Here is a 25,157-nt window from a genome sequence, read left to right on the forward strand (position 1 = left end):
TATCTACCTACCTATCCATCTATCTATTCACATACACAGTTATGATCATTTTGTACATATAATACAGTTAAAAACCAAAAAGTTGGGTGTTATTTCATACAGCTGAAATCCTTTTCTCTTAATTCTATATTATGAAAATTTTCACTGAGCTTATATTCTACAAATATTCAGCATCATTTAATCAACAAATATTTACTGATCACCTGCTGCGTGCTAGGTGCTGTCTTAGGCTTGGGGACTTAATGGTGAACATACCACATTCCTACTTTAATGAGTCATGCAATAAAAATTGACCTTATGATGTAATTATCCTGTTAAATAGTATATCACATTTCACTTAACCAATGACCCAGGGACAGGCATTCTTGATTATGTCAATTTAATTTGTTGTTACAAAAAAATAGCATAATGAACATCCTTGGATATGTATCTCTGCATACTCATGCTAACATTTCTGGGGAATGCAAGCCTACAAACAGAATTATTAGCTCACTTTCAGCATTGTAATAGATACTGCTAATTTACCATCCAAAATATTGTACCAATGTTTTGAAAGAGTTTAAATTCTGTTCTATTTCCCCTAGCCTCTCTTGCACTTAATGTTATCAGTGTTGGCTATTCTTTCCCGATCTTTAATGTGAAAATAATACCTCCCCGTTGCTTTTATCCACTTCTTTAATACGGGGCAAGGCTGAGTACCATTCCTTATGTTTGCTGGCTGATTGCATTTCTTTTGTGACTAGCTGCTCATATCATTTATCCACTTGTTTATTGTTAGTTTATTTCTTCTTGTGAATTAATATTGAGCTCCTAGTGTTGTGAACATAACAGATTCCTTCAAGGAACTTCCAGTCCTGCAGGGAAGACAGACCTTGGACAATGGTGAGAAGAAGTTGATGCCTCCAATGAAAGTGTTGTATCAGGCTCTGCGGGAACCCCTAACAGTCTAGGGTGGGAGTCAGGAGGGAAAGCTTCCAGGCAGAGAAGATATTTAATATCTTGGCCACATGCAAGTGGATAGCAGACTTAAATTCCAGGATAAGGATGCAGCAAGCATGATGACAATTGTGAGGGTTGGGTTTAGCTTTATTATTTACTTACATATCTGTATAAATACAAGTTCTTATATTCAGAGATTGATGAGACCAGGTGATATAAGATTACAAAATAATTAGTCCTTAATAATATTGATAGTAGTACTAAAAATAGCCCACATTACTGTCATCTAGTATATTCCAGACATTCCTATGAGCACAGCACATGTATTATCTCATTTAATCTTCCTTCAATTCCCTGTCTTAGGTACTATTTCATTATTCCCATTTTACTGATGAAGAAACTGAGGCACAGCCAAGATGTTGTGAAGTCTGTTCTTGGCGCTTTTGTAGCGGGTACGCCTTGAGTCAATCTATTTCTGTTGTCTTCCCCTTAGGATCCACTTTAAGACCTGGGGCTTCATTAGGCTTCCATCCCATAGTTGCTGTGTGATAATGTTGTGTCCATAACTCTGAGGTTTAGATTCTTCTGTAAAAGAAAAATAATGATGCTAATGATATTTAACATCGATAGAGCACGTTCTATGTCAGTTAGGTAAGTTGGGTTACATCTCAGCTAAATAATAGAATGCTTATAATCACAAAGGGTTATTTCTTGTTCATGCTACATCATTAGTCAGCTGGGACCTCCACTCTGCATCTCCTTTCTCTTGTGCTTTGGCTGCTGGGGCTCCGTCATGGTGCTAGTGTCCATGGTTCCTGCAGGAGGGGGAAAGGACATTACCGTGTCTTCCACCAGAAGCCCCAGGCTTCCAAAGTGGTGCAACAGTGGTTCATGTCTTCCAAAGCAAGTCATGTGACTGTACCTGAGCCCCAGCACCCAGAAAGACAGTCCAGCCAAGAGCATGGAGGAAAGAACAGGACCATGGATCAACTACCCTCACCCATGTGCCAACTCTGTTCTATGTGTTTTCATGTAACAACTCTACTTACCAACAACCTGGTGTAGTTACTGATTGCTGTGCCCACTTTAAGGATGAGAAAGTTGAGGCACAGAATGGTCACTTGGCTAGTAAGTGGTAAAGCCAAGTTTCAACCCCAGTGGCCATTCCCAGGTCCCATACTCTTGAAGTCCGTTATAGTTACCCTACAGGGTTATCAGGAGAATAATAGAAAGGGACTTGAACGATGCAGATGCCATAAGGAGTATTTGCATGGTCGCTGCTGCTTCCCCAGTGTTCTGGCCTCAGGAAGTCCTGAGGCAAGGAAACTGACTTGACTCAGCCCCTTTTAGCAGCCTTCTCCCTCTCCATCACCCAACCAGAAAGACACAGATTTCTTCACAAGACTTTGCCGTCTTTGCCATGATTGAGTCCCACCCAAACAACCCAGCACACAACCTTTTTTTCCAGTCCAGGTCCCATTAACCTAAAAATCTCAGGCAAGCACGGTGAATCCAATGAATAAAAATCAGTCACCAAAGGGCCGGCTCTGTGAGTAAGTCATGTAGCACAATGTAAAGTGGGATAACACGTTGTAAATTAATGTTGTTAAAATGAATACTTGATAGTAATCCCAAGGAAGACTATTTACCATCAGCACTTGAAGCGACAGGAGCAGCGTGGAAGCCAAAGCAATTTGCATCGCATGGAAACACTCAGGTTTGCCACTGCTGCTGAATTCTCAAACGCTTTGGCTCTTCTCCATGTGCAGCGCAGTTTAATGTTTACCTAAAAAGCACTGGGGCAGAGAGGTGCTCTGTGTGCCTTGTAAATGGGCAATGATAGAGGTCAGTGGTGATGCATGAAGCAAAGCAAAGGAAATCTGTTTGAGGAGCCATCCTCCCACCCTCATCCCCGGGGTACACACCTGGCTTTTATCCTCTCTCGAATCAGATAGGAGAGTTCACGCTGAAGTTGGATAAGAAAAGACACAGTCAGGACATCACCTCTCTTCTTCTCTCTCTCTCTCTCTCTCTCTGCAGCCTCACTTTCCTGGTTGGGTTCCTCTGATGAGCAGCTTCCAATTTTTCAGGTGCCGGGGTTTCCGTATGCCTAAGCAGACAGTCAATGAGTGGTATTTTCTATTCCCATAAGTCTTGGGTAAAGATGGTACGTGCTTTGAAAAGCTATCCCTCCCAGAGCCCCAGGATACTCACCTTGAATGCCTCGGGTGCCACCTGGAAGACGACACCTGTTACTGACCCTTTCTCCTTCATCAATGCCTAATATTGCCCCGGTACCTTATCCTTAGAGTCCTAACACTACGTGCATAGCCTACCCACGTCACAGGCATGCTCATCTCAAGAGAACTCCACTAGAGAGAGGGCAACAAAGAGGAGGAAAAGACAAACGTAAGGAGGAGCCGATGAGCTCACCCACTTCACATGAGACTGAGAGGGAGAAAGAGAGCCGGCGGTCCTAGCTCCTGCCCGCCTCTCCATGACATGTAGAGCTCTCTCCACCAAATGCAAAGTCTAGCTTTTCACATATGCAGTTTTTATAGAATATGGTCCTTGACTACTTCTTAAGGGGTTGTGAGGATAATAACTTGCTTGTTATCCAAAGAGGGAGAACCTGCCCCCTGCTCCACTGCTGTAATAAGGAAATAACAGTAACAAGTTCACACGATTTGAACCTGTTTTTTTAAACCTAACTTTCAGGAGACTGGGAGTTGCACCTTTTGGGAGATGTACCAGAAAGGGCAGATGATTTCTCTTCTTAGTGCTCCTTCTCCCTCACCCCACCTTGAAAGGAAATTCTTGTAGCCCAGACAGGGTAGCCCATTACTTGACTTCCCCTTGGTTAAGACCAGGATCTCCCAAACTTGAGTAAGACGTAGACTCTTTAGAGAGGAAAATAAGCATCATTGACCCCCAATGGGACTACAAATTATTTTTTATTAAAATGTTAGTATACATAAATGTAAAATCAGATATAAAATGCAGTGCTTATGGTTTTAGCCAATTATGAAACCAAAACAAATTAGAAATTAAACCTGAACATCAGTGCAGATCCAATAAAATCCAAATTAAAACTATTAAATATGATGGACTGTGGTCTTTCCCTGAAACAAATCCCCTCTTTGTCGTGCTTTCATACTTTGGGCTTTGGTGCATGTTTTCCTGGGGGAGGAGACCTCAAAGAGCAGTACTACTCCTTCCTTCTCTTTCTCATCACTTGGCATGAATTTATCATCTCATGTGAATTAACGCACTAGATCCTTCTCTACTGTTTTCTGCAGAGAACAAAGGTAGTAGTCCTTGAAGAATGCGTGGTGGTCAATAAAAAAAAATGCAGAAGTCCTTTCTGAACTGGTCCCTCTGAACAGGTTGAACCTGACTAGAATGTGGTCATCCAAATGACCCACCATGTGCTTCTATTGATTTCTTTTTGCTTGTCATTGGAATTGCATGTGACAATAAAAATTTCATTTAGAGAGAATAATGTGTGTGGACCTTCAGGGGCTGTGGACTCCAGTTTGAACACAGTGTTCTAGACGTATTCTCCTAATGACCTTTCCATCTCCCTTGCCAGCCATCTTACTTTGCCCCATGGCCCATGCACAATCAGAGTGTGCTCAGTTTTAAAAGCCCAAATGGACAATCAGGGAACCTGGGCTCTAGTACTAGATGTAGCCCTCACTAGCTTAAATTCTATCAAGTCTTCTCTCAGATCTCTCCACCTCTACCAGCCCAAGACAAGCCACCACCTCCTACCCCAACTGGGATGGCTCCCCAACTTCCCAACCTCTTCCATCCTTAGCCCCTCTCCCACCCGCTCCTCACCCGACAGCAGAGGGTGGTCTCCTTAAATTATAAATTAATCATGGCACTTCCTTAATTAATGCTCTTCCGTCAGGGTTCTAATTTCAAAATAAAACCCATGGCCTATCAAGCTGTATTTTATCCTGCTCTGCCTCTCTCTCAAATGCCATTCACATCTCACTCCCTTTTAGGTGGGTTTTTCTCTACATGAAACCTTCTTGCTGCTTCCACCAACCACCCTTTTTCTCTCTCTGCTTTCTTATGATCCTTTAGAGCCCAGCTTAACTCCCTGCTATTTCAGGTGGATCTTTTCGGATCTTACTGCCTGGATTAAATTCCCACAAACACCCTCTGTCTCCATCTTTGGTTAAACCTCCTCAGACCACAATCAGTTGTGTGATGTGGGTATACTTTCCTCTTGGGTCTGTCTTTCTCCACTGGGAGGGCAGAGATACCGTGCGCCCTGTGATCCTAGCATTCCCCCATACCTAGGACAGTGCTGGCATAGAGTAGATATTAAAGTATTTAATGATGTTTCTGAAGGAATGAAAGCCTTCCATCGGGGTCATTTTTCTGGGCTTCATTTTTCTGAAAGCTGTGAAGTAGAGCTAATAATATCTGCTTTCTTTGACATCACTGGCTTACCACACAGAAAAGCCGGTTTTGCAGTCAGACCATGGGCTGGGTACCAGGGACAAAGAGCGTCTTGAACAAGTTCAAGGGGTCTTAAAGAGGGTCAGGTGCAGGATTGGTGTCAAGAGCTAGGTAGAGGATACATAGAGTCAGGGCTGATCACGCCATGGAAAGCTTCATCTCTCAGACACTAATAGCCTAGCACCCCAGATACCTTCTCTTCCCACCTCCTGATGGGGCTGCCTGTGACTCAGAACACAGAATACGTTAGGTGCGCTTTTTAATTGAATGATCATGGGCACGTACTTGGGAAACTCTAGGTCTTTCTACTACCTCCCTGCTTTGCCTCTTCTTTAACATAGCTTCTTGTATACCTTCTCCCCAGGTTCATTCTGGAGATCCCAATGGAGTGAATATAGTTTGGTTCACCAGCTTATTCCTTCAGGGAGCACATAATGAGCCCCTCCTATGTGCAGAGCTCTAGATCTGGGTGCTTCTGAGGGATTGAAAATTTTGTTTCTGCTGCCTCTGACCCTGATGTAGGTGTGGGGTTTGGTGTGCTGGTGACTTTTCTGCAGCTTCTCTCCCTGACACAACTCTGGCACATAATGACCACGTGGGAAGGTGCAGAACTTAGGAACCTTGTCTTTTTACCTCATTGTACATTAGCAGTGTGACACTGGACAGGTCTCTTCACCTCTCACAACAGGACTTCTTATTGTGACAAAGAGGGTTATAAATTCCTGCTCTACCTACTATTTTGGGTCTCTTCCAGCCTTGAAAAAGGTAATGAATATAAGGGAGCCAAGATAAGTACAGAGCAAAATGAAAATACAATTAACCGAATATACATTTTACAACTCAATGGCTATAAACCACTAAGCAAAAGCAAAGAGAAAGAAATTAATGTTGATTACATATTTATGGTGCTACGGAGGCTGTGCTGGGCACTTACATACAACACTAGGACCTTCACCAAAAACAAACAAACAAACAAAAACAAAAACAAAACAAAACATTTGATGAAGAGGAAACTAAGACTGGGAATGTTTAGGTCATTTTTTTAAGATTGTGCAGATAGTGAGCAATGAGGTCAGTCCTCCAACTAGATCTGGGTGACTTCTAAGGCTAGGATTCTCACTGCTCCAGGCAATCCAGAGCAACCAAACACTGTGTACCATTGTAGAGTGTCATTCAGGCGCTACTTAAATGCTTCCATATGTTTATAGTTTGGTTTCTTTGAGGTCCTGACCCTGAGGACAGGTATGATGGACCCAAGGACAGAACATCTGTCTATTGGCAGTGTTAGATCTTTTGTCATCCCTCCATGCAGCTGGAAACACCCTCTAGAAGTCATGAATTTGAAGGCAATGGGGAAATATCTGGAATAATCAGCTTTTCCTAGTAGACAATATGGGTTCCTCTAAGTCACTGTGGTGGGCTGCCAACCTTCCTCTCTGCTGGAAACTCCATCATACTGACAACCGTTTTCTGAATTCTGAGGACAGCTCCCCATTCCCTTGGTTATGGACTAATGGGGTCATGGCCGCATTGAGAGAGATGAAGCCTGGAGCGATTTGGTAGCAGCTAACACCCCGAATATCCCGAGATTCATCTGTATTCATTCTCCCCCACCAGTGTCGTGGATAGCTTCTGCAGACTCAAGTTTATCTCAGCCTCCAAGCTAATAGAGTTAAACCAGCTGGTCAATTTAAACATGAGCAGAACCAGTGAGATGTTACTGTATTCTGAGGTGGTGCTAATAAACTTTAATAGATTTCAGCTAACAATTTGGTATAAATTAGACATTGCACTGCTGCTGAGGTAATAACTTTTGGCACTAAATAACAGAAAATCAAGCTCTGTGATGTGCTTCAAAAGCACCTTCATCGAGCCTCCAAGATTCAGGCAGATTTCACTATTGATTACTGCTTACTCTTTCCCAAGCTTTAAGAAAACAGTCAAGTGCTCCAAAATACACCCCCACAGGAGCCCAGACTTCTTCTCCTGCTGGCTCAATAGCTCATTTACATGAAGAGGTTTTGCAATCAAAATGGGGGAACAAGGTGGCTGGGAGGCCTCCAAGGGGTGAGTGAGTCAGGAGTCAAGAGGTTAGACGATCCTCTCAAGGGCACGCAAACATTCATTCATACTTTTACTGTTCAGCCTGAATTCATTTCAATCTGATCCTATTTACCAGTAGAATCCATAATTAGCAAACTCTATAATTAACTTGGGCTAGGCACTAGTCAGCTGGGTGTGTAGCAAGAGTTCTGGACATGGCATTAGGAGGACTTGTGGGGGGTCCCAGCTATGACACTAATTATCCATGTGACTTGGGGCAAGTCATTTAACCCACTAAAACCTAACGGCATTTAACTGCCCTCATCTACCTGCCTTAAAGCTCTAAGCTAAGGCAAAAGAAAATGTAAGAATCCCTGAGAAATTGTGTCGTGGGTAGGAAGCTCTATCCAAACATAAGCTGAGAAATGCAATAGGGTCACATGACCTTATGCAGGGGTCCTGAGGTTCAGTGATGCCATCATAGGCTTTAGAAATGGCTGGAACATTTCCTGTTACATTATCCCCACCCACAGTTACTGGCACCCTGCTCTCTCTCTCTCTCTCCACTTTGTACATGTGGGAACTTCCTAGACTTGGAACCACGCTCAGGGCAAGCCCTGTAACTTCTATATTGATCTTCACAGGGGTCAGGAGATTGTTCCAAGAACAGAAGAGGATTCTGCATGAAGTCATTATTATCAAAACATTGACCATATTTCATTGCATCTAAGAAATGCTTATTTTTTTCACAGTTTAACATCTCTGGGTTGGGATGTGTCTCCCCATCACTGTCGGGTCAGAGTTTAATCAGTATCATTTTCTTTCTTGGAGGTAACAGTAATGATGCATCTTACAACTTAAATGCAATGGTGTTGGGATTGTACGCCTGTGATAAGTGACACTCTCTTCTGGGTGCAGCAGAAAGTGGGGCCCAAGGCAGCATGTTCTTCCAGGATGTTGACACCCTGCCTCAGTGGACTGCAGTGAGTCAAGCAGTCACCAGTTGAACAGCAGAATCTCATAGAGCGTTGTGTTTTGGAGCAATGCAGCAGGGAAAAATGATAAAGAACACTTTGGGGCTTGGGCCACTATGGTAGGGATGGTCCATGAAGGTCTCTCTGCAGAGGTGAAACTGAGTGCAGGAAAGGAGATAACATGATAAGATCTGGGACGAGAAATTTCCATTGTGAGGGGACAGCCAGGGGGACGCTGAAATGGGAATAAGGTTAGTGGGACACTGTTGACGTGGTTGTTCTTGGCACAATAATCTAAATATGGGCAGATAGAAACAGTCATATATGTTCCCAAAGACCTTGTTTCTCTGGCCTTGATTTTTTTTTTTTTTAACCAGTTCCTCCATCTTTACCTTCATCAAGAACTGTAGTTGTTTCCTGGAGCTGCTGTAACAAAATACCACAAACTTGCAAGGCTTAAAGCAAGTGAAATGTATTCTATTTGCAATTCTAGAGGCTATAAGTCAGAAAATGTTGTACTGCAGGGCCATGCTCTTTCTGAAGGATCTAGGTGAAAGTATGTTCCATACCTTTCTCTTAGCTTCCTTGACTCATAGACACTCCACTCTAATCTCTGCCTCTCTGATCTCCTGGCATGCTCCCTGTGTGCCTGTCTCTTTTCTTCTTATAGGGAAAGCAGTCCCATGGTATTGGGCCAGCCCTAATTCACTATGACCTCATCCTAACTGGATTACCTCTGCAAAGACCCTATTTCCAAATAAGAAGTCCGAGTCACAGGTTCTGGGGTCTAGTACTTCAGCATATCTTTCTGGGGAACACAGTTCAACTCAGAGACATTGATGATGCATCTCAAGGAAACATCTTAATGGAGGCTGGTGCTACTTTGTATCAAACCTTCCTACCACCAAACAGATCTACATTTTACCTACTAAGAACAAAAACCAAAGCCGCATCTTCAGTGTGAAAAACTCAAATGTCTGGCTTCCCTATGGACACTTTCTTATTTCTTTGTTGACGTAAGTGATTTTGATGTCAAGGTGGAAGCCTTATTGGTGGAAACAGGTGACCTTCACCAATGTCTCTCAATGTAATCATTGGTAGCAAGATTAATGTTTCTAACCTTTGGAGTATGGTGGTAGCAACAGCACATAGAGAAGTTTCAAATAACTTAGGAGCCCGTTGTCATTATTAGTATTGGTATAAAAATAGCTAGTTAATTCCTCAGGATATTCCTCCTAGAAATTCCTGGCACTCTCGAAAGTCATCATAAAATAATAACAGCTGAGGCACCTGGCTGGCTCAGTCCATGAAGCAGCAGCCTTCAGCTCAGGTCATGATCCCAGGGTCCTGGGATCAAGCCCTGCATCGAGTTCCTGGCTCAGAGGGAGCCTGCTTCTCCCTCTTCTCCCCACTCATGCTCTCTTTTGCTATTTCTCTCTCTCAAATAAATAAATTAAATATTTTAAAAAATAATAATAGTGGCTAACATTGACTGAGTGCTTACCATGTTTTAGACATTATGCCACCCAGCTTTTATGTCTTATGAGACCATTCAATTCTTACAATAACTCCATGAGGCAAGAACTATTATTATCCTCTCTTTACTTAGGAGGACATGAAGGTTAGGAGAACTTAACATGTCTCATCCAGGATCACAAGACAGGTGAGGGCCAGAGACAAGATTCACACCTAGAAGGTCTAGCTCTAAAGCACATGGATATAACCATTCCTCCTACTTCCCTTCACGGCAGCCCCTCATATTACCCTAGAAGCAGGAACTGAAGTTTCCAAGATCACAAAACTAGGAAATACCAGAATAGTGAGAGGTACCCAGAATCTTGAGGCTCCTGGTCTAGTGCTTGCTTTTCTGCCTTTGCTTTGTCAACATTTATAGCCCAAAGAAATTTTCCAGCTTGGCATCTGACCCTCATTCCCAAGAGCAGCCCTTGAGAAGTGCATGAGAAAGTCTAGTTGGCAAAGGTTTGTCAAGTGGTGCTGATCCTGCTCAGTGGACATCAGCCCCTGAGAAGGCCAGTCATTACTCAGGAGCATCTGGAACATTGTGGGTACAGAAATGCTCATCCTATCAAAAATTGGTATCATGGACTTATATCATTGCCACAGAGCTATGTCTACTGTGTTCCAGCTGACCATTGGGTGACCAAGACTGGAGTTGGAAAAATGTTCATGGGCCACTTCTCTGGAACTGAAAGACAAGATACTGAAAGGCAAATCATCTCCTGTGCCATGTTCTTGCAAAGCTGGAATGTTCTCTAGGCACCCTTGGTCCCAATTAGGGAAGGGAACTTGGTGGCTGGGAGTCAGGAGCAGGAGAGAGATTTCTCAAGTATATACTTTTAGTATTTTGAAGCCTGTGAATGTATCAGATAATAGATTTTTTAAAAAGATCTGAAGCCATCCCTTGGATTCGTGAGAAAATACTGAATACATTGTGATCAATTTGTGAGGTCTCCCAGGCACACAGGATAAAGCAGTGTCTGCACATGGGCTATGCATTTCTTACCTCTGGACATTGGTCATAATATTCATAATTTATATCCCATGAAGACAGAATTTCTCATTTCCCAGTGAGAAGATTCCAGGGCAGTTGTCAATGTTTTTCACATTCCCCATTTTCTCCTCAAAGCTCACCATGGCTACGTGAGTGTCATAAAATGGGTTTTTCACAACTTCTCAACTGTAAGGAGGAGAAACATAGACAAACCCATGGGGATCTACTTTGTGTCTGAATTCACTCCTTCCTGCTGCCTTCACAGAAAATAGGTGTTGGCATCATTTTTTGCCCCCACATCCCCGGGGGAGTCTTCCTTGTGCTCCCTGGAGCCACACCTTCCTCCCTCCTACAGGAATTGGATGGCAATTGTACAGGCCCCTCCCCCATGTTTGGGAACTCAGCCTCCAGCAGGTTTTTAGACAAAAGAGGAACACAGGTGTGGAGTCTCAGGAAGAGCCTGTTTTGATGCTTCTGCCTGGAAAAACTGCCCTTAACAAACACATTTGTTGCTCATACTTTATCCGTTGGCCATCTACCCACGTGCCCATCTGTTGAGATGGCAATGAGCCTGATCCCAGGCCCCAAAGCCAGCTCTATTAAACCTAGATGCCAACCACCAGTGAGCTGGCTGCAGGAGACTTTGCCCTCTCAGGATTCCTTCCTCTCACCTCCCCTTGAAAATACTGAATCTCCAGCACACTCCTGACTCTTTTACCTGGTTCCTGCCTGGAGGTACTACCCTCTTTAGAGACCCTAGCTTGGGATGAGAAAGGCCTGTCCTCTGGATGGTGAGGCCCAATTCTAAGCTGAGACTCTGTGAGGAAGGGAAGAGGTGGTAAAATAGAGATATGAGCCTGAGTTGGGTGGGATCCTGCCTGCATGCCCTGGGAGCAGAAGGGGACATCAATGTAGAGTAATTGGAAGTAAATCCCTTCCACTGAATCTCATTTGTTGTGAGTGTGACTGTGTGGGTTGGGGGAAGACTGAATTTATCCACACTGTCAGTAATAAATCAAATGTCTTTATTCCACTCCCTTGTTCCAAAATGCTTTTGAAGGGGCAGAGAGAATGCCAAGTATCTGTAAAACCTGCTAACAAGGGCACATTCCCATCTCCCATGTTATAGTTAGGTCCCAAAGGCACCTGGCAGGGAAGAGGAAGTTGATGAACTACGGTGTATGTCTGGAATAATATCAGGCACATAGTAGACACTCAAATAAAGCTGTTGAATGAAGAAATGAGTAACAGAGGTCTCCTCACAGAGTAGTTGTGTGAATGAAATGTGATGTGTATGTTTACCTTAATTTTTGAATACCTACTAGATGCCAGGCACCATTCTAGGTTCTGTGGAGGTAGTGTCTAGCAAGATAGACAAGATCCCTGCTCCAGGGGAGCTTATCTTCCATCAAGGAACAGACAAGTTCACAATGAAAACTATAGAGCTCAATCACTTTTCTTTTGCTCCCATGGAAAAGATTAAAATGAAGGAGAATTGCATGCACCTATATGATAAGGGCCATTCACCTGTATTTGCAAGATGATTTCCAAAGAAATTCTCCCTCCATAAATGCATGTATATGTGCATACAAATGTATACAATCTCTCTCACAGACACACTATCCTCTTGGACTTGGAATGCTCTTGAGTTATACATTATTTTTTCCTATAAAATATGCAAGGCACAAACCCATGTGACCTGACTGGTGGTCTGGTCAAGAATCCATAGATCTCATTTTGTTTGAAGCACTACTTCAAATCAGAACATATGGATATTACTTTTCAGTCTCCAAACCTGCGTCTGATTCTGACCACATCTGGATCATGGCTTCTTAGTCATGTCCCACTATGTATCTGCTCTAGAAAACTATAGAAATGAAGGATGATTACTATAGAGTCTGTGAAAGATAGACATTAGAGAGATTCCTAGATAGGGGGTGGGTTATATTCCATTTCCTCTATGATCTCGCCTGCCCTATAGATTCTGTGATGCCTAGAAAATTCCAGACCTCTGACCTCCTTAGGCTGGTTAGGCAGTAGGAATTGGAGGGTGGACCCTTGTCCATATGGTGGAAGTCATTTGGATGTCAGAGAGAGAAGACCATCTACAATTGAGGGGACTACACTCAGGAAAACTTTAACTATGAGGTAGACTGAGTCTTCTCTCTCACATATTTGGACCACTCTGATGTCTAACACCCAAATTATTCACTAGTAGCCCATCATAGTGTTGCCATGATGACTGTCTCCCATTGTAATCAGCCAGATTATATAGACAATGTGAAGATCTCCATGGCTGATGAGTGAGTGCCCATGGGAGAGAGAAGATCTGTTTCCACAAAGTACTGGGATAGAGGCAGATCCTGAGCCCAAACACTCAGCTCTGGGAATAGTGGCAGGGATAATCTGCTCCATAAAGATAAGGATCTTGTCAGTCTGGTCCATCCTTATACCTTCAACAGCTATCACAATGCTGGTACAAAGCAGGTACTCAATAATAGTAGATGAATGAATGGCTTCATTAATGAATGGTGGCAAATTTTCTCTTCCCCACAATAAAGTGAGGGTGGTAGTACTGTAAGTGGGGCTTCTAAGCCTAGTGCAAGGAAGCTGGAAGTGTTGTTGATGGTGATGGGGAGGGGATACCTATCACTAAGAGACAGCACACTACCATGGGTGGGTTGGAAAAGTCCAGCGTAAGTCAAATTGTCAAAGATTAAAAAGAATAGTCATCATCAATGTGTTGAGAATATCAATAAACCACTTCCTGCAAGCTTTGTAGAAACATGATGAGGTACTACCTCTTTGGGAAAGAATATTGGAAGTAAATTTCATAAAATTTTAAATATATGCAGTAGTGAGGCTGGGCCCAGCCAAACTGGTATACATAAACTAGTTTAGCAGTTTATCCTAAGGAGATATCTGAGGGTGTGCCAGGATGTTTGTTTCACTACTAGAGTGATCACCATGCCTTGTTTATCCCAGAAAAATGTCAGAAATAAGTTAAACATCCTACAATAGAGGGCTAGATGAGTAAGTTGTGGTCTTTCTCTATCCTGAAATATCATGCTGCCATTTAAATGATGTTGTAGACATGTACTTGTCAACACGGAATCTTGTGTATTCATGAGGCTTAGGTAACAGAGACCCAAAGAAGTGTTCTTGTTACAAAGGAGGAGTTAGTTTCTTTCTTATGTGAAAATTCACAGCTATGATGAATCTCTCCAGTCTTCTAGAATTGAGCTTCCAGATTTTATCAGGACTGGTAAAAACCCTTGGCACTGGGTAACAATCAAAGAGTTGTAAGTAGCATATGAATTTCCTCCACACTGGTTGTTCTTTGTAACAATGCCCTCATTCTTCTCAACAAAATTTAGAGTTGTTCTTGTTTATGTGACATGTAAAAACTCAGGCAATGCTTATGAAGATTATAGACAACAAGGTTGGGAATATGAGACTCCAGATGGTCATGACTCTGTCTTGGTCATTAGGCAGCTTTAAATTTGTGTTGGCTCTTTTTTTCCTATTATATTCCCAATAAACAGTCAAAGTTTGGGGAAAACAATAAATACTCAAAGTTTGAGGAAATAGTCAAAGTTCGACACCACAATAGTAAATGAAATGTGTATGTGCATTCTAAGTTAGGTTTATTTTAGTATTTCCCAGCACAGTCCCATGTGTAATTATGTTGGGTGATCTCTGATCCACCAAGAAGTGATTGTAAAGATTTTCTTTAGAGAGGCAGCATTTGCTCATTAGGATGGACCCTGTAGCAAGGAAAGCATCACCAGTCTTACTGGAACACTCAATTCAATCAAATTAGGTAGGAGAGCATTACTTCAATACCAGCGTTGCAAGGCCCTGGCCCCAAGCCAAAATAACTGGCACTAAGTGTTGACTATGATTACTTCTGGGAGGCAAGAGAGTTCTGGGAATCTGGGTGGGATATGGGCATTAGGGGTTCCTAAAGGACTGAAGTCAGTGGGGATATGGTGACATGTTAATGGCAGGCAGAGCCTGAGTTAATAGGTAAGAAAGGGTTAGGCAGAGCACTGGCCCTGATGGAAACCAGAACAGTTTATCACTTTATACATTTTTCCCCAGTTTTATTGAGATATAATTAACATATAGAACTGTATTATTTTAAGGCACACAACATAATGATTTGATATATGTATCTGCATACACTGCAAAATGATCACCACAATAAGTTTAGTTAACATCCATCACTTCACATAGTTACAATTATTTTTTTTTTATTCACTTGACAGAGAGAGATTACAAGTAGGCAGAGAGGCAGGCAGAGAGAGAGAGAGGAGGAAGCAGGCTCCCTTCCGAGCAGAGAGCCCGATGCGGGACTCGATCCCAGGACCCCGAGATCATGACCTGAGCTGAAGGCAGCGGCTTAACCCACTGAGCCACCCAGGCGCCCTACAATTATTTTTCTTATGATTCAAACTTTTCAGATTTACTCTCTTAGGGACATTCAAACATCAACACAGTATTATTAAATATAGTCACCATACTGTATGTTACATGTCCAGAACTCAATTATCTTATAGTTGGAAGTTTGTACATTTTGACAACCTTCAACCATTTCTTCCACTCCCAACTCTGGTTTCTGCCAACCAACAATCTGTTCTCCATTTAAACAGTTTTGGTAGCAACTTCCATTTTACTGATTTTTCGTAGATTCCTTACATATGCATTTTCACCAGAGGTGGTCAGACTAAAATGGAAAGAAGTCAATAATGAGAGTGTTTTACTATATTAGGGGCTCTCTGGGTTGCTAGAAATGGCAACCAAATTGAGTGAACTTATGAAAAAAACCAAACAAACCCACTTTTGTAAAAGAATCAAGGGTATTGCATAAAGCCCAGAGTAAGAAGTATGGCTAGGGGTCAAGAGACTGGGACCAGGAATTATAAAGCCATCAGTGGTCTGATGAGCTTGACTAACCAGCTCTCTCTGGTTGCTGATAGAGTACAAAGTCCAAGATGGCTGCCACAAAATGGCTGCCCTGGCCACCCTCCGTATCTATGAAAAGGTACAGTATTGACCTCCAAAGTTAAATAGTACTGTTTCTTTATACTCCAATTCAAAAATCTGAAAGAAAGAGAAAAAAGAAAAAAGAATGTAATTGGTCCAGCTTGGGTTACAGGCTTATCCATTGACCACTCAACTGTAGTCGATGAAGGAGGATCATGTCAGGGTACATGAGCAGAGTCTTTGAGGAAAAGACAAGAGCAGATCTTTGTGGAGTAGGTAGAAATGATTACCAGAGAAAATGACTTGCATTTCTAATATATTTACCCAGAAGGAGAAACAAAAGTTTTGAGCTCAAAGTCTAGAGGGTAGATTCCTGAGAGACAGGATTGCATGCTCTATTTTTCCTCCTTGTGGCTTCTTCATTTACTTCTCTACCACTTTTCTAATTACTACTGGCAGAACAATCAATACAAGGTTATCAACAATAGGGACAAGTTAATTAAGATGAGCAAATTAATCAGGTAATTAAGTGGCCTTTCCTGAGAAGGTGAGCCTTTGAGGTGCTAGTGACATTAGGTCACATCAAGTTGTCTTTATGCCAGCTCTTAGGAATCATGGTAACTGTGGATCATGCCAAACCGAACCAAAAATTCCTTAACGGCTGCACAATTTCTCTAGTCTTATTCATAAAAACTCTGTATTACAATACTCACTCCCAGAACCTTGGTCTCCTTCTCACATACGAGCCATTTGTTACAGTGATAGACATGAGTAGTTAATAATTCAATACTTATTCTTGCCTTTTACTCAATAAACAAAACTCTAATCTATCTGTGGTGGCCCAGCTTAGGGACTACATTTCCTAGCCTCCCTTGTAACTAAAAAATATCTAATAAATTTAAATTTGGAAATTATTGAGTGGTTCTTCTGGGGTTCTTTGAGGGTGTTGACCCAGCTGGGAGATAAGCCCTTTCTATTTCTATTATTATATTTTTCAGTCTATAATTTCTACTTGATTCTTTTTTTTTTTTAATTTCTTTTTCTCTGCTGAGATTTTTCTGGGATGTTGTTGTTGTTTTTAATTTGTCTCAAGAAAACTTGTAGTTGATTGTCAAAGCATTTTATTTTTTTTTAAGGTTTTATTTATTTATTTGACAAAGATCACAAGTAGGCGGAGAAGCAGGCAGAGAGCTCCCTGCTGAGCAGAGAGCCCGATGCAGGGCTCGATCCCAGGACCCTGGGACCATGACCTGAGCTGAAGGCAGAGGCTTTAACCCACTGAGCCACCCAGGTGCCCCACCACGTCGAAGCATTTTAATGACGGCTGCTTTCAAATCCTTGTCAGATCATTCCAGCACCTGATTCAGCTCAGTGCTGGTGTGGGTTGTCTTTTCTTATTCACATCATGATTTTCTTGGTTCTTGGTATGATGGTTTCCTATTGTTTCCCGGACTTTTAGCTGTTATTGTTAGGAGATGCTGGATCTTATTTATACCTTTGATGTTAGCAAGCTCTTTAGGTACAGCACATAGATCTTGGCAAGTGGTGTGGCTGAGAGATGATCTTAGGATGAACACATCCAATAGCAATTTAATTCTCAGAGCCTTTTTGGAATTATTTGATCTACTTGTTGTATCTGGTGCTTCTGGGACTCCCAACTGGTTTCTAGTGGAGCTACCTGAGGGTGCAGAGGGTTTTCTCCAGGCCAGCAGAAGGGGTGCTAGGTGGAGGAGGAGAGTCTCAAGTCCCCAGGTAAAGAGGGTTTCTGGGCTGACCTACTTGTTGGGGCTGGATGTCTCTTAGAGGGATAAGGGAGTTTCAGGCCCTGTGAGTAAGAAGAGCATTTCTCCTGACTTCTTTTTTTGGGGAAGAACAGATTGGAACCCACCATACCAGCATTGGACTAAACATTTCTGCTCTTTCCTTATGCAAGAGAAAAAAATTCTATCACACTTAAGCCACTGTTATTTGTGTTGTGTGTAACATACAGCAGAAGTTAATCCTGGCATATTATGTAAAGAAGAGAAGGATAGAACTGGTGGTCCTCAACGTTGGCTGAGCACCATTCCTCCAGACTGAACGATCTGCCAACTCCATGCCTGTGACTCACACTGTCTTCCTTGGTGAGAGGTATCCTTTCCTCTAAAGAGCACCTTCTTGAGCAAAGGGACAGAGTGACCAAGTTGAAAGAACTTAGAGTCTGATGAGTTTGAGTCTGAATCCCAGCTTCATCACTTAGTAGCTTGGTGACCTCATGCAGTCCCTTTACAGCTATAAAACTTGGATAAAATCCCTGTGATTCATGGTTCTTGTGAAAATTAGTAAATATATTTCACCTAAGACACTTACTCCCATAGTTTTGATCACCCTCATCACCACTACCATCATCTACCCATAGCAAACATGATAAGTAATTTTATAAGACATGAGTCACATAAAATGCTGCCAATCAATAATCAGACTAACATTTACAGAGCACTTACCATGAACCAGACGCTGGTTACACACCTTGTGTTCGCTCATTTAATCCACACCAACCGATGAGGTGATTATCATAATCATAACCATCATTTTCTTTTAATAAGTTGAGGAAACTGACCCTCAAAGGCTGAGAACTTTGAGAAACACAGGAACAAGAAATGGAGCTAAGACATGAATCCAGGTCTGTCTAACTCCTGTGTGAAAGATTTCATTAGGTGAAGTATAGAACTAAAAGAGGCATCTCAGAGTTTGAGGTTTGAACAACTAATTCACTCATTCATCCATTCATTCATTCAGCTAGTATCCATTGAACTCTTATGCTGTGCCAGTTCTATTTTAGGCTCTATACATACAAAGAAGGACAAAGCATGAACATGTCCTCAAGGGGCTTCTGGGGCAATTGTAAGACATAGACATGTAAAGACATACACACTGTAAAAACTGAGTTGTGATGACATATGTGTACATAAGGTTCATTTGGGGCACAGAGCAGAAAGCAATCAGTTTTAAAAGAGTGAAGGAATGGTTTAGCCTTCTAGTTCAGACAGCTCAATTCTGTTTTTCCTGAAAGGTCTGTTTTCTAATAGAATTTTGAAGGATCTCTAGTTTTCTGTCTTGCTTGTGGCAAAGAAGCACTACAGCACTCACCAAATCATATCTGAAAAGGACTTTTGTTAGTTGTGAATGAAAGAAACTGCTTGCTATCAGGTTGAAGCTAGAAAATACTAGAAGTTACTTCAGCAGACACGGTGCTTCCCATCCTAGAGGTCAGAGGAAGTGCCAGGGGAGGTTAAGCTTTCTTTCTGTTTTTGCTATGGCTTCCTGACACTTCATTTACCTTTGCTGCTCACAGCTTCCACCAGTAGGCACCAGTAGGTCTAACAATAGGCACCAGTAGGCAACAGTTAGTTGAATTAATCAGGAAAAGTCCATGTGACAAGAGAGATAGAAATTGAGTCAGAAAACTGGAGGCTGGGCTGAAATGGAAATGATCTTGACGATCTTGAATTCTCACAAAAAACCACCAGTCATTTCTTTTTCTCAAGAGCAAAATAAGTGTAAAACTTCTCCTCGTTCAAAGACAGATGAAGAGAATGTAAAGAAAAGCCACGAGCTGGGAGAAAATGTTGCATTTCATGTAACTGACAGAGATTTGTATTTAGAATATATAAAGAACTCCTGCAACTCAATAACAAAAGATAAATTACCAACAAAAAGTCAATAGTAGTCTTGAAAAGATAGACCATGAAAAAAACATGTAAATGACCAATAAGCACATTAAGAGATGCTCCCATTCTTAGCCATTAGGGAAATGTAAATTTAAACCACATATCCACTAGAATGGCTAAAATTTACAAAACTGGAAAACCAAGTGTTGGAACAGATGTGGAGCAACTAGAATTTCCATCCATTGCTGGCAGGGTTGTAAAATGGTGTAACCACTTTGGAAACCAGTTTGGAAGCTTCTTATAAACATCCACTTCCCTCATGAGCTCGCAATTCCATTCACAGATGTTTATCCAAGGCACATGAAAATATGTCTTAGAAGGAAAAAAAAAAAAAAGAAACACTTGTGCAAGAATTAGTAATGCATGCATAATAGCACAAAGCTGGAAACAACCTAAATGTCCATTATCTTATGGATGGATAAACAAAATGTGGTATGGCCAAACAATGAAACACCATCCAACAATAAAAAGGCATCACCAACAGATTAAATAATTGAGTCATCTATAGATACACACAGCAAGGATGAATCTTGAAAACATCGAGGCTGAATCCATGCAAAAGAAGCCAAATATACATACTGTATGATTCCATTATATGAAACTCCTAAAAAAATACTGTTATGCCTGTATTGGTTTGCTAAGGCTGCCATACAAATACCACAGACTAGGTGGCTTAAACAGTGGAAATTTATTTTCTCATGATTCTGGAGGCTTAGAAGTCTGAGATCCAGGTTTGGTATCTTCAGAGGCTCCTCTCTTTGGCTTGAAGATGACCGCCTTCTGTCTTCTCCTGTGCATGTCTGTGTTCTAATCTCCCTTTCTTATAACAATAGTCATATTGGGATAGGGCCCGCCCGTATGACCTCATCTTACCTTAATTTCCTCTTGAAAGACCCTATCTCCCAATGTACTCACAATCTCTGAGGTACTGGGGGTTAAGACTTCAACATATGAATTTTGGGAGGGACACAGTTCAGCCCATAATAGTGACAGAAAGTTGCCTTGGAGGCAAAGGTGAGAAGGAATGTGACTACAACGGGACATAAAAGAACTTTTTAGGGTAGAAATTATGTAGTGATTCTATATTTTAATTGTTCTGTGTCTTACATTGTCAGTGACATGGGGCACATATATTTGTCAAGACTCACTGAAATGAATACTTAAGATGAATGTATTTAATTATATGTAAATTATACCTCTAGACAACTGGTTTAAAACTAAAACCTTCATAATATTTTTAGAATTTTGAATCATGAAAATAATAGTTGTTCATGGTAGAACATGTAGATTATAAAATAAGTATAAAAAGCAAACTATAATCACCTATGATTGTAACTCCATCATAATTTGGTTATATGTCATTAAGATATTTACATACTATGTATTTGTACATGTGTATCTTCGAATGGCAAAATATAACACATACTTTCTTGCAAGCTGTTTTTTTTTCCTCACCAATATGAGCATCATTCATTGTCATTAAGTTTTCTTATGTTACTTCATTTTGAAAAATTTTATAATTTGCAGACCACCATTTAATTAGCTGGCCTTAATTGTTTGACATTTAGGTCATTTGTGATATTTCTTTTCTTATCATAAGCAGAGCCATGGATTCTTATAGTTAAATCTGTGCACAAATCTATAATTAATTTCCTTTTTTTAAAGATTTACTTATTTATTTGACAGAGAGAGCACATGCATGGGGGAGGAGTAGAGGGAGAGAGGGAGAGAGACAGAATCTTCACGCAGACTCACCACTGAGTGTGGAGCCCAATTTGGGGCTCAGTCCCAGGACCCTGAGATCATGACCTGAGCCAAAACCAAGAGTCAGCTGCTCAACCAAGTGAGCCAACTGGCCGTCCCTATAATTATTTTCTTAGGATGCATTCCAGAGGTAGAATTTCTGGGTCAAGGTTTAGACAGATTTTCAGGCTTTTGATATCTAAGCTTTATACATAGATAATTATCTATTGTATTACTTATTACTGGAAAAATTCTGAACTATAATTAAATGAAGTATTTAGAAATATGTTTGCCAATCAACAGGAGGAAAATAGTATCTCGCTGCTGTTTTAGCTGGTATTTCTTTGAATGCTTCCACCAACCTACCCTTCTGATCTTGGCTATGAAGAGATAAGACTCAAAAATTCAACATGATTAAGTTCAAAGGACAGAGCAGGAGCAAAGATGGATGACTTCTGACTCTCCAGATCTCCAGGCCCCCAGAGTCACATGGCTAGTATTGGCTCTGACACCAAACAGATCCCCAGGCAAAGGGAGTTTCTGAAGCACGTCCTTGGTTCAATTACGACCCTGGCCAATGGGCAGGAAAATGCCTCCGTGTGCAACAGCCCTGGTCCAACTTCAGGCCGTTAACACAGAAGGAAAGTGAACTCATTCACACTGAAAGGATATGAGCTAGTATGGCCGACACCCATCCCCTCGTCATCTCCTTCGCAAGCCCAGAGAGCTCTTAACCCTTTTATCCAGTTACTGAGCTTTCCCTTGGGGACTCAACAACCACCACCAGCACAACAACAAAAAGAAAAACATAGGTGCTCAAAGGACCATCACTCTAAAATGAAGGGAGAAGGAGACCAAAGAAAGGCTTTGTAGTAATTATGGAAAAACAAAGCACTAACTGGTTGGGAGAGGAACAGATTTTTCTTCTCTACCACGGTTCAAACTCTTGCTCCCGCCCCTGACATTCACTCCAATTTCCTGGCGAGGGGGAAGGTCTGTTCATCCTTCAGGCTGGAAGAAAACCTTGAGACTCCAAGACTCCATAGAGGCAGAACGGTTGGTGCTGGTAAAAGAACAATGTCGTGTATTGTGAACATGGGAACTGATGAGGTCAGAACCACCCCAGGGACGTGAAAATATATATTTATGTAAAAGGCAGTAAAAATTTGCTGCAATTAAGTTTTACCAAAACCCTCAAAATCTGTTGTTTGGTTTTAAGCAGATGTTGAAAAGGTTTATCCTGGATTCTGTCTTTATTGATAGGATGTCTTTTGATCTGCAGCCAAATAAGAAATCTGGATGTTATTTTGGATTTGGAAATTTCCTTTAAATAAACATATTAGTTAAGTATGTAAATCTGCTTATCATCACTTTGGGCATATTGCCAGAGTGAGAAACATCTGGGGCCTGGTGTCAGCCGACTTATTAATTCACACTTAGAGTATGTTTCACCCACATTATTGCTGAATAATGTTATCTTGATTGCCTAAGTCAGCTGTGTCTTGACAACAGTTCGTTACAAGTTTGAGGTTTAAATTTTGACTCATGAGAAATCCACCAAGCAAGGTCTGCCTGGGCCCAGAGATTTGGGCTTCCAGCCCTCTTCAGGATTGATTTCGGAAATTAATTGTTAACATTTTGGATTATGAATGGTAGAGATCTGTGTTATTTATCTGAACTGGCCAGCATGTAATTCCGGGAAGGGATTATATGACCTCCTCCTGATAAGCGCCGAAGTGGGGTCATTAATACAACTTTCTTCCATAAAGCTTTTGCCACTTTATGGAAGCGCCTTTCCCTCCAGTTAAAACGGTAAGCAGTCGACTTCAACCTTTAAGTCTAGAGTGAATCATTTTGTCCGGTGGGCTCGTAGATGATGAATGGCCACAACCTAGCATGCTCACTAATACAGGTAATAGAGCATATAAATCCAGGGAGTGCTGTGCTGCTTACACTCTTCCAGATATGAGCACCAGGGAATGGATGTGTTTGGAGAGTACCCTAATGAATGAAGACCTTATGCCCAATAGAGAAAATGGTTCTAGCCTTTGGTGGCTGGAGCAGCTGGAATTCATGTTCGAGGGCCCAGGAGAAGTGAATTATAGGGAAAAGGAAATTCAGAAAAGCTGTGATATGTGTGTCTTCTGGTTTGTCCTTGCAAAACACCTGCAAGGCTTCCTTGGTGCCTTAGTTAGGGTAGGTAGGACTAGCTACTGTAATAAAGACCCCTCCGATTTCAACAATTAAAAAAAAAATTATGGGATGCAGCAAAAGCAACAGGAAGAGGAATGTTCACGGTGGTAGGTGCATACATTAAAAAAGGAAGCTCCCAAATGAAAACCTAATGTTATACCTGGAGGAGCTAACCCCAAGTTAGGAGAAGGAAAGAAGGAACATGAACGAGATGATTTTAGCCTCTGTGAAGTACAAGGAAGGAGCACATTCTGGAGTAGGAGGTGATGGGCAGGGGCAGGTCTACATTGGAGATGGTGATCAAGGATGATCTCTCAGAGGAAATGACATTTAAACTGAGACTCCAGATGGGGTGGAGCCTGACATGCAGACAAAACAGCCAATGTCGAGACCCAGAGGCAAGAACAAGTCTGGTATGTGGGAGGAAATTAAAGAAGGTCAATGCAACTAGGAATGGGGGAAACTTTTTAGGGAAGAGGTTGAAGAGACAGGAGGTGTCAATCACACAGGGCCATAAGACCATGTTATGGAGTTTGCATTTTATAATACAAGAAAGGGGACAAGTGACGGGAAGGAACTTGAAGCTATTTGCTATTTCCGCCTTGTCACCCTACTTTGCGTTACTGCTTCTTAGGCATTGTCACTTTGCTGCCCAGTAGCTTTAGATGTTTTCCCTCATACAAACCCATTTCTCTGTCTCCTCAAAGCTTACCTGTCCCTCCCCTCTCCACCCTCTTCCTGTATTTACCTTCTGAAGGTCTTCTCTTTGGCATCCAATTTCCCAATATGGCGTTTACTCTGCAGATTTGCAATCTAATGAGGAAGAAAATTTTGAATGGTCTCCAGCCTCATTCTGACAACTGGCAATTATCAGACACCCAGTGACTTGTCTAGTTGGAGGAGAAGGACCAGTTAGTTGAACCCATGTCTTCCTTTTCTCGTGAATGGTGTTCATTACCTTGGTCTTTAACTTGATCTTTTCTGGAAAAGAGATGAGCCTATGAGTAAAAAAGAGTGAGAAGGAAGAAAGGAAAGTTTTGGAGCTTTCAAGGCCTGGGAGAATTTAGAGAGAAGGGTGAATGTCAGCCAGAGACGCCCTTGCCTGACCTCTGAGCTGAAAGAAGTTATCTCCGGCCATTGAGTATATTTCTCTTTTCTGTCCTCAAGGTCTTCTTCCTTCTGAACTTTGTGGATTTGAGAAAAAAACAACCATTTAAGAACTTAAAATGTAAACTCACTTGGGGTAGAGAAAGTCTGGTTATCCTCTGATTAAAGAATAAAAATCATGTGTCTCCTCTCTCTCTACACACACACACACACACACACACACACACACTCACAGGTTTTATCACCAGTTGGTAAGAATTGGTTGCTGGATTCCATTCTGCCATAGGCCAGGTAGATTCTACCCTTTTACAGGAGTTGGAATATGACTCCTATGGAGTTCCTGCTGTAGATTTTTTTTCTTTACTTAAAAAAAGTTATAGGAATAATGCAGCAAGTTAGAGCAACGAATGGATGGAATCCTAGAGGAGAAGGGCAGATAGATCTGGGCTTCCTGCCTAGAAAAAGTACATG

The sequence above is a fragment of the Neovison vison genome, chromosome 7, assembly GCF_020171115.1.
Source record: "Neovison vison isolate M4711 chromosome 7, ASM_NN_V1, whole genome shotgun sequence".
NCBI lineage: Eukaryota > Metazoa > Chordata > Mammalia > Carnivora > Mustelidae > Neogale > Neogale vison.